Below are 12,297 nucleotides of genomic sequence, written 5' to 3'. Positions count from 1 at the left end.
AGAACTTCCGAAGGACAGGAGCTGACTGAGGTGCTTCCGGGCGTCCTCTGGTGGCCCTGTGGCAAATAGACCAGAGGGTGAGTGTGAGTGCAGCTGTGACATCACGGTGGCTCAGACCAGAGTAGGAGGCCACAGTGGCAAGACTCCGGGCAATGTTGCCAGGACCCTCTTCCTGCCCTCACCTGCCCCTCTGCAGGCACCCGATGGCCTCATCTTCCACACCGAGCCACACTGTATGTGAGGGCCATCGAGGACCAGCAGTCCAAAGTCTACAAGATCCACTATGAGGGCAGCCCGGGGCGCTAGTGGGTGGGGCCTCAAGTGGGCTGCTGCGGGCTCACTCTCCTCCCTGCCTGCCTCCCGTGGGTGGGAGGACTTGTATGGCTTCGACATGTCTTGCATCAAAGATGTGGCCATCAAGGAGCCCCTAGTGGACGTGGTGGACCCTCAGTAGCATAAAGGTGACAGGGTGGACATGGCCAGGTATCCCCAGGGTTGAAACCAAAGACAGACCATCCCCTGGACCTGGTGCAGGACTTCGGAGGCCAGAACATTGGCCTGAGGTCTCAGAGCCTGACCTGTCAGCCAGAGGTGGTGCTAGAGGACCAGAAAAGCCACTTTGTCCTTTAAATACCTTTGTGAGTTCTGCCTTGTGACAGCCATGCTTGGCACTTGGAGCCAGGCTCCAGGAACGGTGGTGAGCGAAGCTGCTGGCCCTGTCCAGGGGCACAACCTCTGGAGGACACACCAAAGCCGGCAGCTCAAAGCCTGCAGCATGTGCACTGGAAGGCACAACCCCGGGGTGATGGGCCAGGGCACAGGCACACGGGCCACTGCAAAACAGCATGGGAACGGGCTGGGCTCAGAGCTGCACCTGTAGTGCCAGCTGTTCGGGGGGCTGAGGCAGGAGGATCACTTGAGCCTGGAAGTGTGCTTCAGGCTGCAGCGAGCTGTGATCCCACCAGTGCACTCCAGCCTGGGCAACAGTTTTTGTTTGTTTGTCTTTTCTCTTTTTTTTTCCTTTGGAGATGCTGTTTAAAAAAAAGTATGGTGATAGCGAGTATTTATTGAGCTGAAGCTGGGGGGTTGAGGTTTGGTATAGGGGGCCAGAGAAAGTTGTTGAAGGGCAGAGAAAGTTGTTGAGTGGCAGAGAGGAGGCTGGAAGTGCAGGAACCCTACCCAAGCCACCCTCCTGAGAACACGGGGAGCTGGAGCAGGGTTTCAGGTCGGCATTTGGGTCAATGTTCGAGGTCATCACATTGGTGGACTTTTCAAGAAGAGCTTGGAGAGGCAGCAATGCAGGGCACCTGCATTTGAGTGAAGTCTGGCCAGATGGTGGGGTGGGAGTGGGCACTGGACAGAGTTAGGGTGGAGCTGCCAGGTTTGGGTGTGTGTAAGAATGGAATAAGAAATACAGGCGTGAATCTGGGGTGGGTTGCTGGGAGCCAGACATGCAGAATGAGGAATGAATGAGGAGATGAGGCAAGGCACCAATGAGTGAGGATCAGCTGTACGGGGACAGCAAAGTCATGGACCCTCTGGGAGCTGGGGAGTGAGGGGAGAAGAAAATGAAGTGGGGTGGGGACATATCCCAGAACTTCCCCTCTCCTGTCCTGCAGGAGGTGGACAAATACACTGTCAAGGTGGAAGACTGGACCTTCACCTCCCATTTCTGCCTGCAGGTGAAGCACACAATGACTACATGCACGCCCTGGTGGCCTACTTCAACATCCAGTCATAGGGCTGATAGCAGGTGAGCTTTCCTGGTGGGTCACATCCTCCGCCAGAAATTTCAGTGGAATTCTCCCATTCAGCCCCCACTACAACCTCATGGGGGCTCTGTTATTATCTTTGCCTTGTTGGGTTGGAAAGTCTCCATCATTCAGAGTGTTAAAATCAGAATTTGTACGCAAGCCACAGCCCTGAATCAGTCACGTCCCAGGACCCTCTTCCCCTTCTCTGACTCTGTGCCCTCACTCTCACTCTTTCTGGGTCTCTGTCTAACCCCTGTCAAGTGCCCTGATCCTCCTCGGGCTCTGTCTTTCTTCCTCCCTCTAGGACTTTGTCCCAGCTAATTCCTATGTCCCTCTCTCTGGGTCTCTGTCCCCTTCTCTGGGTGTCTATCGCCTTCTGCTCTCTGGTTCCTCGCCATCCCATCTCTGATCTCACTGTGCTGATGTAGATGCTGCTGTGGAGGGGGAGATCTCTCCCCTCCTCACAGGGCTCTGCCACTTTTTCCTTCCAGGAGGGCATCCTAGCCATTTCACCCATGGACTTGAACTTGCCCTTCAAGTGAGATCTTTCTCAGAAGCTGCTACAAGTCTGAACCTCATATCCCTGCCCTGTTTGTGTGCTTTTCCAAGTCTTCCTATTCCACTCAGGGATGTGCAGTCATAGTTGCCCTTCTTGTTTTTGTCAAAAATAAATTGCTTAAAATTATTTTATTAAGAACTTTAGAAAATATTCAATTGACTGTTCTTTCACTTGAGAACTAAAGTTTTAAGTAGAGAAGATTTGATCCAGAGATCTCTGCAGTTTACAAAATTTAGGATATATATGTGGAGTGCCTGCAAGAGCCTATTACCCGGCCATGTAACATATTTGAGGACATCTGTAGATGTGATTTCAGCAACATGCATTTTTTCTCCTATTGCACAATTGGGTTATTTCAGCTAATCATCTGTTGATGGTCATGGAGTTTTTCCAGCAAGTTCCAGAGAAAGGTACAGTCTAACTTCACCTGCTTCTAGGACACCACCCTCTTCTTGTTTTTCCCCTTCTATTACTCCTTTCAAGTCTTTTTTGCTGGTTTTTCTTCTACCTATAGATAGTGAGATAGTGGTTTGTCACACACTCACCCTGTATTTTCTTTCTTTTTTTTTTTTTTTTTTTTTTTTTTGAGACAGTGCCTTGCTCTGTTGTCTAGGCTGAAATACAGTGGTGCTACCATGACTCACTACAGCCTCGAGCTCCTGGGCTTAAGTGATCCTCCAACATCAGCCTCAAGCAGCTACGAATAAAGGCACCGCTACATCTAGCTAATTAAAAACAAAAAAAAATTGTAGGAATGGGGTCTTGTAACCTTTGTTTCTTCAGAGGTTACTGAACTGCTACCTAAGCCTCTGCACCTTGTTTTTAAAAAGAGGTCTGCTTCGTACTTAGAGAGGTTTAGTGGTGTCTACTATCATTCTGGGTCTTAAAATATCATGGGTTTGGCATAAAAACTGATGAGAGAAGATTAAATTTTTTTTTTCTTTTTTTTTTTTTGAGACGGAGTTTCGCTCTTGTTACCCAGGCTGGAGTGCAATGGCGCGATCTCAGCTCACCGCAACCTCCGCCTCCTGGGTTCAGGCAATTCTCCTGCCTCAGCCTCCTGAGTAGCTGGGATTACAGGCACGTGCCACCATGCCCAGCTAATTTTTTGTATTTTTAGTAGAGACGGGGTTTCACCGTGTTGACCAGGATGGTCTCGATCTCTTGACCTCGTGATCCACCCGCCTCGGCCTCCCAAAGTGCTGGGATTACAGGCTTGAGCCACCGCGCCCGGCCCCTTAAATTTTTTAACTTAAAAAAACAACACTAATTTGCAAGGATGAGAAGTACAGTGACTTTCCTTTTTTTTTTTTTTTTTTTTCCTGTAATTGGGTTCTATTCACATCAAGTGGACATAAATTGAAAGTAAATGAGTTAAGAAAAAACTAGATTCAAATTAGGGGTAACTTTGTTTTTGGGGGTTCTGTACAGATCTGTCATACAGATCAGCCCACTAAGTGTACAGATGAGCCCACTGTACGGATCAACCCACTAAGGCTACACTATGTACCACCCCACCTTCTAAAGCCACCCTTGCAAAGGCTTTAATTTAAAAATTCTCATTTTATAATGGTTTGATATTTTTTAAGGCACACATTTAGGAAACTATGGATCCCTCAAACATAAAATCTGCCTACTAAAGTTTCATAAAACATCAAAACTAAATTCATAAACTAGAACTAAGGAATGAACATTTCAAAATGTTTTTGAAGAATATTGGTAGTTTGATAACATGACATTTTTAAAGCAAAATCCTTTTTCTTTTTTCAAATCACAAAATTCATTGATATAAGTTGTCAAATTTTAAATACTTTAAAGGTGTGATCTACTAATCATTTGAACATATTGCTGTCAGTGGCACAGTAGATGTTTTCATGAAGTTGAGCATAGACTAATAAGCAGAAATTAGCTCTATTATAATCCCCAAAGTCTGAATTTATTGAAAGTAAGGTTTGTTAAAGAAAATTTTGGGCCGGGCGCGGTGGCTCAAGCCTGTAATCCCAGCACTTTGGGAGGCCGAGGCAGGTGGATCACGAGGTCAAGAGATCGAGACCATCCTGGTCAACATGGTGAAACCCCGTCTCTACTAAAAATACAAAAAATTAGCTGGGCATGGTGGCGCGTGCTTGTAATCCCAGCTACTCAGGAGGTTGAGGCAGGAGAATTGCCTGAACCCAGGAGGCGGAGGTTGCGGTGAGCCGAGATCGTGCCATTGTGCTCCAGCCTGGGTAACAAGAGCGAAACTCCGTCTCAAAAAATAAAAATAAAAAAATAAAATAAAATTTTGTTCTAATGAAAACACTATACGACTTTACTAAAAAGCAGCAACCATATTAACCTAACTTGTGACGTATGTTTTCTATAAAACTCTCCAACACAAGCACTAATTGCACTTTTTTGAGCTCAATGGCATTTCCTACAGTAATAGTAGTTAAAATACATTAAACTATTTAAACCATCTTTAAGAAACATGTACATTTTATCCCACCAACAGCATAAAGTCTCTTTCTTAAAATCTTTGAGCTCGTTTTGAAGTGCTGTAATTTCTGTCAACACTTAGGGTACAATAATTTGTATTAATGCTAATTGTGGATTAGGAAATATATGGGAAATAATAAAAATTAAAACAATATGATACTCATAAAATATATGAAGCCTCCAATATAAAACAAAATGATACATACTCAGAGAAACTCCTTTTTTTCATTAGTTAATAAAGATATAATGAAGATATAATGAAAGGTTTTACTTGATTTTATGTAACTTGATATAAAGACGTTAAACATATATCTTGGAAGACATTTTGAAAATGGGAAATTAGAAATGCACTAATCAAACACAATCAGAATCTTTAAACCGCTAAATTCTCCCATTCACTATAATATCTAGCATAGTAACAAATGCAGCATAATCCTTGCAAAATGCTTTAAAATTTAATTTTGAAGACACATTTTATAACAACATGTCAAATCTAATGTTAATACACAATATTCTCTTCAGTATCCCAATATTTTAAAAGTATAAGATTTTATATTAATCGTGTTAAATTTCTAGTTGACAATATATGCAAATCTAGCACTGGCTTTTTAAGACAGTAACAATTTAACTGTGTATAGACTCTTGCTATAGAGGTAGCTATTAAAATGACAAAGGACAGAATTCTAAAATTGCTACAACATTTTACCCCATATGCAATAAACATTTTCCAGAAACTCTGTGGTGTTCTAAGGCTGAACCAGTTATTTCCCAGAGCTGAGTAGCAATAAGATGGCATGTATTATTATGAGTGTCATGGAGATCCTGTAAAAATCAAGAGTCACAGGTAGTCAGCAGCAATGGGTATTGACCAGAGACAATCAACATGGTTCGAGGTTTTCTCAGCACTGTACACAGCCGCAGGGCAAAATAATAAGCCAGGGAAGGACACTGCCAAGCTCCAGTTTCCACAGCACACTATGGCTGCTCTAGGAAAAACACCCCCACAATGAAAATAAAGCAAACTTGTTGTGCATCTGGCACCCAACTCACCTTTTAATGCAATCACAAATTCTCCCTCAAAGAGGCTTTCAAAAAAACATCCAAACACTATTCAATATAAAGTTGGCCTGGAAATGAAACCACAGGAAGGTTTTATTTTTAAAATGCTGCATAAGGCCAAGTGCGGTGACTCCCGCCTGTAATCCCCGTACTTTTGAGTCAAGGACATCACCTGAGCTCAGAAGTTTAAGACCAGCCTGGTTAACATGGTGAAAATCCATCTCTACTAAAAGTACAAAAAAATTAGCCGAGTGTGGTAACGGGAGCCTGTAATCCTAGCAACTTAGGAGGCTGAGTCAAGAAAATCGTTTGAACCCTGGATGTGGAGGTTGCAGTGAGCCGAGATTGTGCCACTGCACTCAGCCTGGGTGATAGAGTGAGACACAATCTCAAAAAATTAAATGAATAAAAATAAAGTAAAATAAAATAAAACAGTTTGGCTAATAGAAATTTTAAAATTCACAATTGGCTCACATTTTATATCAGAGGATTGCCTCCTTTTTAAAATCTTAAGCTGCCTGCTCAAAGGACCAAAAGTCAGGAAGTTTATAAAATCTGAAATTGTTAAATAATCGTTATTAGATTCTTTCCATTTGTGAATAGTCATATAATATGTTATTTATAAATGCATATCACCTTATACACAAGGTTAAATGCAAATACCCTCCTGTTTGGTCGTGGCTCAGCTCAGGGAGGAAGCTCTGCCTGAAAAAGTTGCGGCCCAGGCTGTCACTCTTCCTTCATTTAGCCCAGCGTCTGGTCAAATCTTCTGTCACTCAGGGACTAAAGGGGCGGAACTAAAGGGGCGGGCCTTAAGCGTTACCTAGTCAGAGACTCTAGGAACCGTCCAATAAGGCACGCAGCTGGAAAGTAGACAGGCCGGCTTCCAGGATTTGGCGGGTTCTTTGTCTCTTCCTGCAGTCAGAGTTCTGGTTCTCGGCTTCTCTGTTCTGTGTCCTCCGCTCCTGGAGGTGTGGTCCTGTGACCTTCAGGTATTGAGGATCCACAGCTGAGTCGCCAGGAGCCGCTGGAAACCTCGAAATGGTGAGAGTGCGGGTTCCGACATCTAGAGAGTGGAAAGGGGCTGGTTAAAAGCGGTCAGAAGTGGCTGTAGCGGGACTCAGGCCCCCAGCAGTCAGCTCCAAAATCTGAGGCCGAGTTCACCATGGCGCAGATCGGCTTTCAGTCTCCTTGCGCCTTAAGATGGCGGCTGGACGGAGAGGCGGGACCTCGGGCGTCCTCTCTCTCTTGCCTACACAGTGGTCTGGAGCCCGCTTTGGGCAGCTCAGCACCCACCGTGCCGCATCTCTCCTCGATTGTGCAGGGACCACAGGACGGTCGTCATGGGAGAATCCTGACTCAGGGTGCGAGGTTCATAAATCGAAAGAGCTTTTGGTCCCCCTTTAACGAAAAATTTATTGGAGTCACCGCAAAAATATCAAATAATTTATTTAAACAGTGGTTCAAAAATTGTAGAGCGCCCAGCTATGGTTTGTAGTTTGTGGTCCATGGGAGCGAGTTTAAGAGAAGATTTTTATAAGGTGCATGATTAAGAAAAATTCTCATTCATTAGTCGGTTAATACAGTTAGGTAGTTTCTTAATGTTATTCACTTCCAATAGTACCGAAAATTAAGTGCATTTAATAGAGATCTTTCAAACAGGCTTTCTGTGGGCAACGAGGCCGTTTTATTTCTCTGGGGTGCAAGCAGTCCGAATCCAAGAAACGAAAAGGCGAAGGAGGTAAGGTGGTAATTGGCTTTATAGGTTGGGGTAGATTTTTTGGGGGCGGGAGTTTTACAGAGTAAGATCACAAGTTCAGTTACAATGGCAGTGTTGGGTGAGAGGTATTTACATTACCATAAGAACAGTTAGGATGGCAGGGTTGGCTGAGGGGCTAGTTGGGGAAGCTCAGATGGGCGATTAGCGAGGATGGCGAACTCAGGCGGTGGGTGAGAGACTTCAACTGGGGTAGGCAGGACTTCAGACTTTCGGGCTCCAGGCTGGCATATGAGACCTGACATTCAGGCTCCAGGCTTGCATATGGAGACCAGACACTTAATTTCCACTTGAGCTTCCATATTTCCTGGTTATGCAATCAGAGGTTAATTGACGGTTTATAGTTGGTAAGTCTGAATTTTTTTCCCCCAATGTACCAATTTACCAAAAAAAAAAAAAAAATGCACTTGAGATAGATTTTTTAAGTGAAAAAATCAGACTAGAGCCACGTCAGTCTCATTGCCTGCCACTTAGTTATTTTCACACACTACTGGGGAATGATTTGCCCCTGTGTTTTTCACAAGTATCCCAAGCAACCTCTCAAATCCATACCTTCCACTCCCACCCTACATTCGTTCATCCTAACTCTGGCTTGCAGTAAAATACTACATTTCCAGTTCTTTTTGACATTCCCAAATGCCAATTTCCCCTCCCTAATTTACATTATCAGCTATTTGTCCTTTAGTGTACATTTTAGATACCAGATTTTTCATTAATCATTCTAAAAAATAAGAATGTTATCTCTTTGTCACCCATGCTGGAGTGCAGTGGAGCAATCTCGGTTCACAACCTTTGCCTCCCAGGTTCAAGTGATTCTCCTGCCTCTGTCTCTTGAATAGCTGAGATTACAGGTGTGTGCCGTCACACCCGGCTAATTGTATTTAGTAGAGACCGGGTTTCACCATGTTAGCCAGGCTGATCTCGAATTCGTGACCTCAAGTGATCTGCCCGTCTCGGCCTCAAAGTGCTGTGATTACAGAGGGGAGCTACTGCACACGGCCATTAATTAATCATTTTTTTGACAAAGAATTGGATGGGACTTTTACAAAGATGTGTTTTCTCTCTAAAAAATATTTCCCCTGAGAAGAAAGTAAAGAATAATCCCCTGACATTGTATTTTTTTTTTTTTTTAAGTTCCTCTTTTCTTTTTATCTTCTCTGGGTATAGAAGTCTTATCAGAATGTTTTTGGGTCAGGGATTCTCTTCAAAAAATTTTGGGATTATTTTTCCTCAGCCAACCTGGTCCTGGGTTTAAGTACTGTTTTGGGATAAATGAAGATACCTGGCATGGTTATGCCTGCTGGAGTATCTAGTGAATATCAGCTTCTGGGTTATTTTCTCTCATAGGACAACCTGAGGTATGGAATGTAGCCTATCGAAGAAGATGGAGGCCACAGAGCTAACAGGAATCTCCTGGTGTACTCTGTTTTTTGAAAAGCTAACCCCTTGAGACATTAAAACTGTCTTTACCCAACCCAGCTTCCATTTCTGGGAGACACATTTCTGGTCTGCCAATCAGATGCTGGTATTGAGGGGAAAACATAGAAATAATTTCTGCCCCTTGGATTTTTTTAAGGGGGCAGAAAAGAATGTGAAATAAATATAGTTAAAGAAAAATATTTTTAAAATTTGTGGGGGAAAAAAGGCATTCCAAAAGTCGGAAATAACCTGACCCCAGTGAGATGATGTTAGATCTTTCGAAGTGAAACGTATCTGGGACACTCACTGGGGCACACATAGTGCAACATCTTCTGATCGGTGGTTATGGAGCACTTAAGTGAGCAGGATGGGGTGGAGAGTCTCTCAAGTGATTGAATGGCCTTACTTGACACATGAGTAAGGCACATTTGTGTTTTAATCAGCACTGCCACTCTCTGGGTTTGACACCTTTAAAAGGTTGTTTACTTAGTTGGACCTCAGTTTTTAATTGTAAGTTACGTTTTATTAGTAGGGCTTGAAAGGAAAAAAAAAAAAATATTTGCAAAGGGCATAAAAGGGATGGCTTTCATAAACAAAAAATTATGTCTAATTATATATTTTCATTTGTTAAAAATTCTCATTTACCTTTTTCTTTCACAACATGAGTTTTGAAATTTTCTCAGGTGTGTTTTTTATGGGTTGGTGATTTCAAACAGAATTTTAAGACTTAGCATTCAGAATGCTAGCTATAAAGGAAAAGAATAGAAATCTCTCTTGCATTTTGGCTGTAGAAAATGAATACCTTCCCACAAAAAATTGAGATAGATAACTGGTGAGTTACATAGATTCATGAAAATATTAGGTCCTCCTCTTTGCAAGGTACATTTGTGACAGTGACTATCCCTGTTCTCTATACCATTACCTTGATTTCTAAGTTCCATGCACAATGTTGGTTGCCTTAGAAGTGTTACTATGTGACTAATTGTTTACTAAATGATTTTTACTTAAAATAATCCAATAATACATTTATTGTTTGAAAGAAATAGATACTTTTGCTTTTCTTATCCAGGTATGAAATGTAGACACCTTAAAATTTCCTTCCCTTATGTTAATACTGTGTTTGAGTAATTTTGCTGAATTTTACAGCCAGTTTCAAAAGTCGAGTGAATAACTCTGAGATGAAGATTAAAGCCTGAGGTCAGTGACTCTGAGCTAAGGCTAACAGTGAACCTGCATAAAGAGGTTATTAAAGGTCCAATTAGTTTTTTCTGAGTAGCCTCCTGTGCAGGTGTCTCAGCCTGCTCACCTCAGCCATGGAAGAAGCCTTTATACTGAGAGAAGCTTCAAAGCCTTGGAAAGCTGGGGGTCCCCGGGCAGATGAGACTGGGAGAATCTTACTGAAGATGAAGTTGTTACTGTTTTGAGGCAGTTTCTAGTTTTTGTAAAATATAGCAGTTAGATTTAAGTAAAATATAAAAATTGAATTCCAGAGGAATATTGCAACAGGAGGAAGTACCAACTATAAGATCTATAAATATTACAAAATTTAAGCAGACAAGGGCTTTCTCTCATAGGGAGGAGCAAAGAAGTTTCAAGGGGAATGGCAAATGGAGGGTGACTAATCAGATTTTAGGTCAGAGAGTGTTTTACCCTGAAGTCAGCATGTTCTTAGGAGAAATGTAACATACATTTATTTGTATGTTGGCTCAGACTAAGGTAGAGTCTGAGAGTTCAGAGTTCAGGAGTCTGTGGAATGGAGATAAACTTGAGTAAAGTTTGATTAAGAAGTATTTTATTTTGATCACTGAAGACAAATTCAGCTTTTTTTTTTTATTTTTTTTTTTTTTTTAAATGAAAGAAAGAAACTGTGGATAGCCTGTGTCTGGCTATGTGAAAGGTAAGAAAAGAGAGTGCCATCTAAGTCATAATGGGAAGGATGGAGAATTCTATTAATCACAGCTATTCACCTGGATTATCTATGTGCTTCATTCTGCCCATCTTTTTATTTGTTCTATACATTTCTTTCATTTGACTTGTCCTGGGTTGTATCTTTTAAAATAAACTGGTAAACGTAACTAGAGTGTTTTGCTGAGTTCTGTGAGTAGCTCTATCAAATTATTGAACTTGAGGGATATTACCAAAGTCTCCAATTTTTAAACAGTAACTCAGAAGCATAGATGAGCCCATAAGGTTTGTGACTGGCATTTGCAGTAAGGACAATGTTGTGGGACTGAGCTCTGAATCAGAGCCTGTGCTGACTCTGGGTGGTGTCAGAATTACAATATTAGATAATGAGTTGGTGTTGGAGAAGTGCTTGGTGTTCAGCAAACTTTACAGAATTGACAGCCTCAAACTCCTGGGCTTAAGCAATCTTTCTACCTCAGCCTCCCAAATTGCTATAAGTACATGTGCACACCACAATGCACAGGTCATATTTTGTTTTGCCATTTTTGTAGAGATGGGGTTTTGCCTTGTCTTTTAGGCTGGTTTTGAACTCATGAATTCAGGCCATCCGCATAACGTCAGCCTCCCAAATTTCTGGGATTACATGCAGGAGCCGCCATGCCCATCTATACCACGTCTTCTTTATTCAGTCTACCATTGATAGGGCTTTAGGTTGATTCCATGTCTTTGTGTGGTTTTCTGCTGTAGCTATTGTTTGTCTGTTTTTTGAGATGAATTTTCACTCTTACCCAAGCTGGAGTGAAATGGTGAGATGTTGGCTCACTGCCACCTCAGCCTCCCGGGTTCAAGCGATTCTCCTGCCTCAGCCTCCCGGATAGCTGGAATTACAGGCATATGCCACCACGCCCAGCTACTTTTTTATATTTTTACTAGAAATGGGGTTTCACTATGTTGGCCAGGCTGGTCTCAAACTCCTGAGCTTAGGCAATCTGCCTACCTAGGCTTTCAAAGTGCTGAGATTACAGACGTGAGCCACTGTACCTAGCAGATTCCATGTCTTATTTTTTTTTGAGACAGAGTTTTAATCTTGTTGCAAAGACTGGAGTGCAATTGCGTGATCTTGGCTCACTGCAACCATCATCTCCCGAGTTCAAGCAATTCTCCAGCATCAGCTTCCCAGGCAGCTGGGATTACAGGCATGCGCCACCACACCTGCAAATTTTCTATGTTTAGTAGAAATGGGGTTTCTCTATGTTGGTCAGGCTGTTCTCAAACTCCCAACCTCATGTGATCCGCCCACCTCGGCCTCCCAAAGTGCTGGGATTCCAGGTGTGAGCCACCATGCC

General features: G+C 42.7%; 1 long non-coding RNA gene across 1 annotated transcript; it reads left to right on the top strand.

Moving 5' to 3' along the window:
* The first annotated feature begins 6,682 nt into the window (after window positions 1-6,682).
* Window positions 6,683-8,012, top strand: LOC116546327. The gene is made up of 2 exons (XR_004266673.1): window positions 6,683-6,894; window positions 7,513-8,012. It is a non-coding gene; the product is annotated as an uncharacterized LOC116546327 (long non-coding RNA).
* Window positions 8,013-12,297: the final 4,285 nt, after the last annotated feature.

Source organism: Sapajus apella, unplaced genomic scaffold (assembly GCF_009761245.1).
Source record: "Sapajus apella isolate SASKATOON/1434 unplaced genomic scaffold, GSC_monkey_1.0 scaffold771, whole genome shotgun sequence".
NCBI lineage: Eukaryota > Metazoa > Chordata > Mammalia > Primates > Cebidae > Sapajus > Sapajus apella.
The sequence above is the reverse complement of the archived record's forward strand: the minus strand, read 5'-3'. Positions and strand labels throughout refer to the sequence as shown.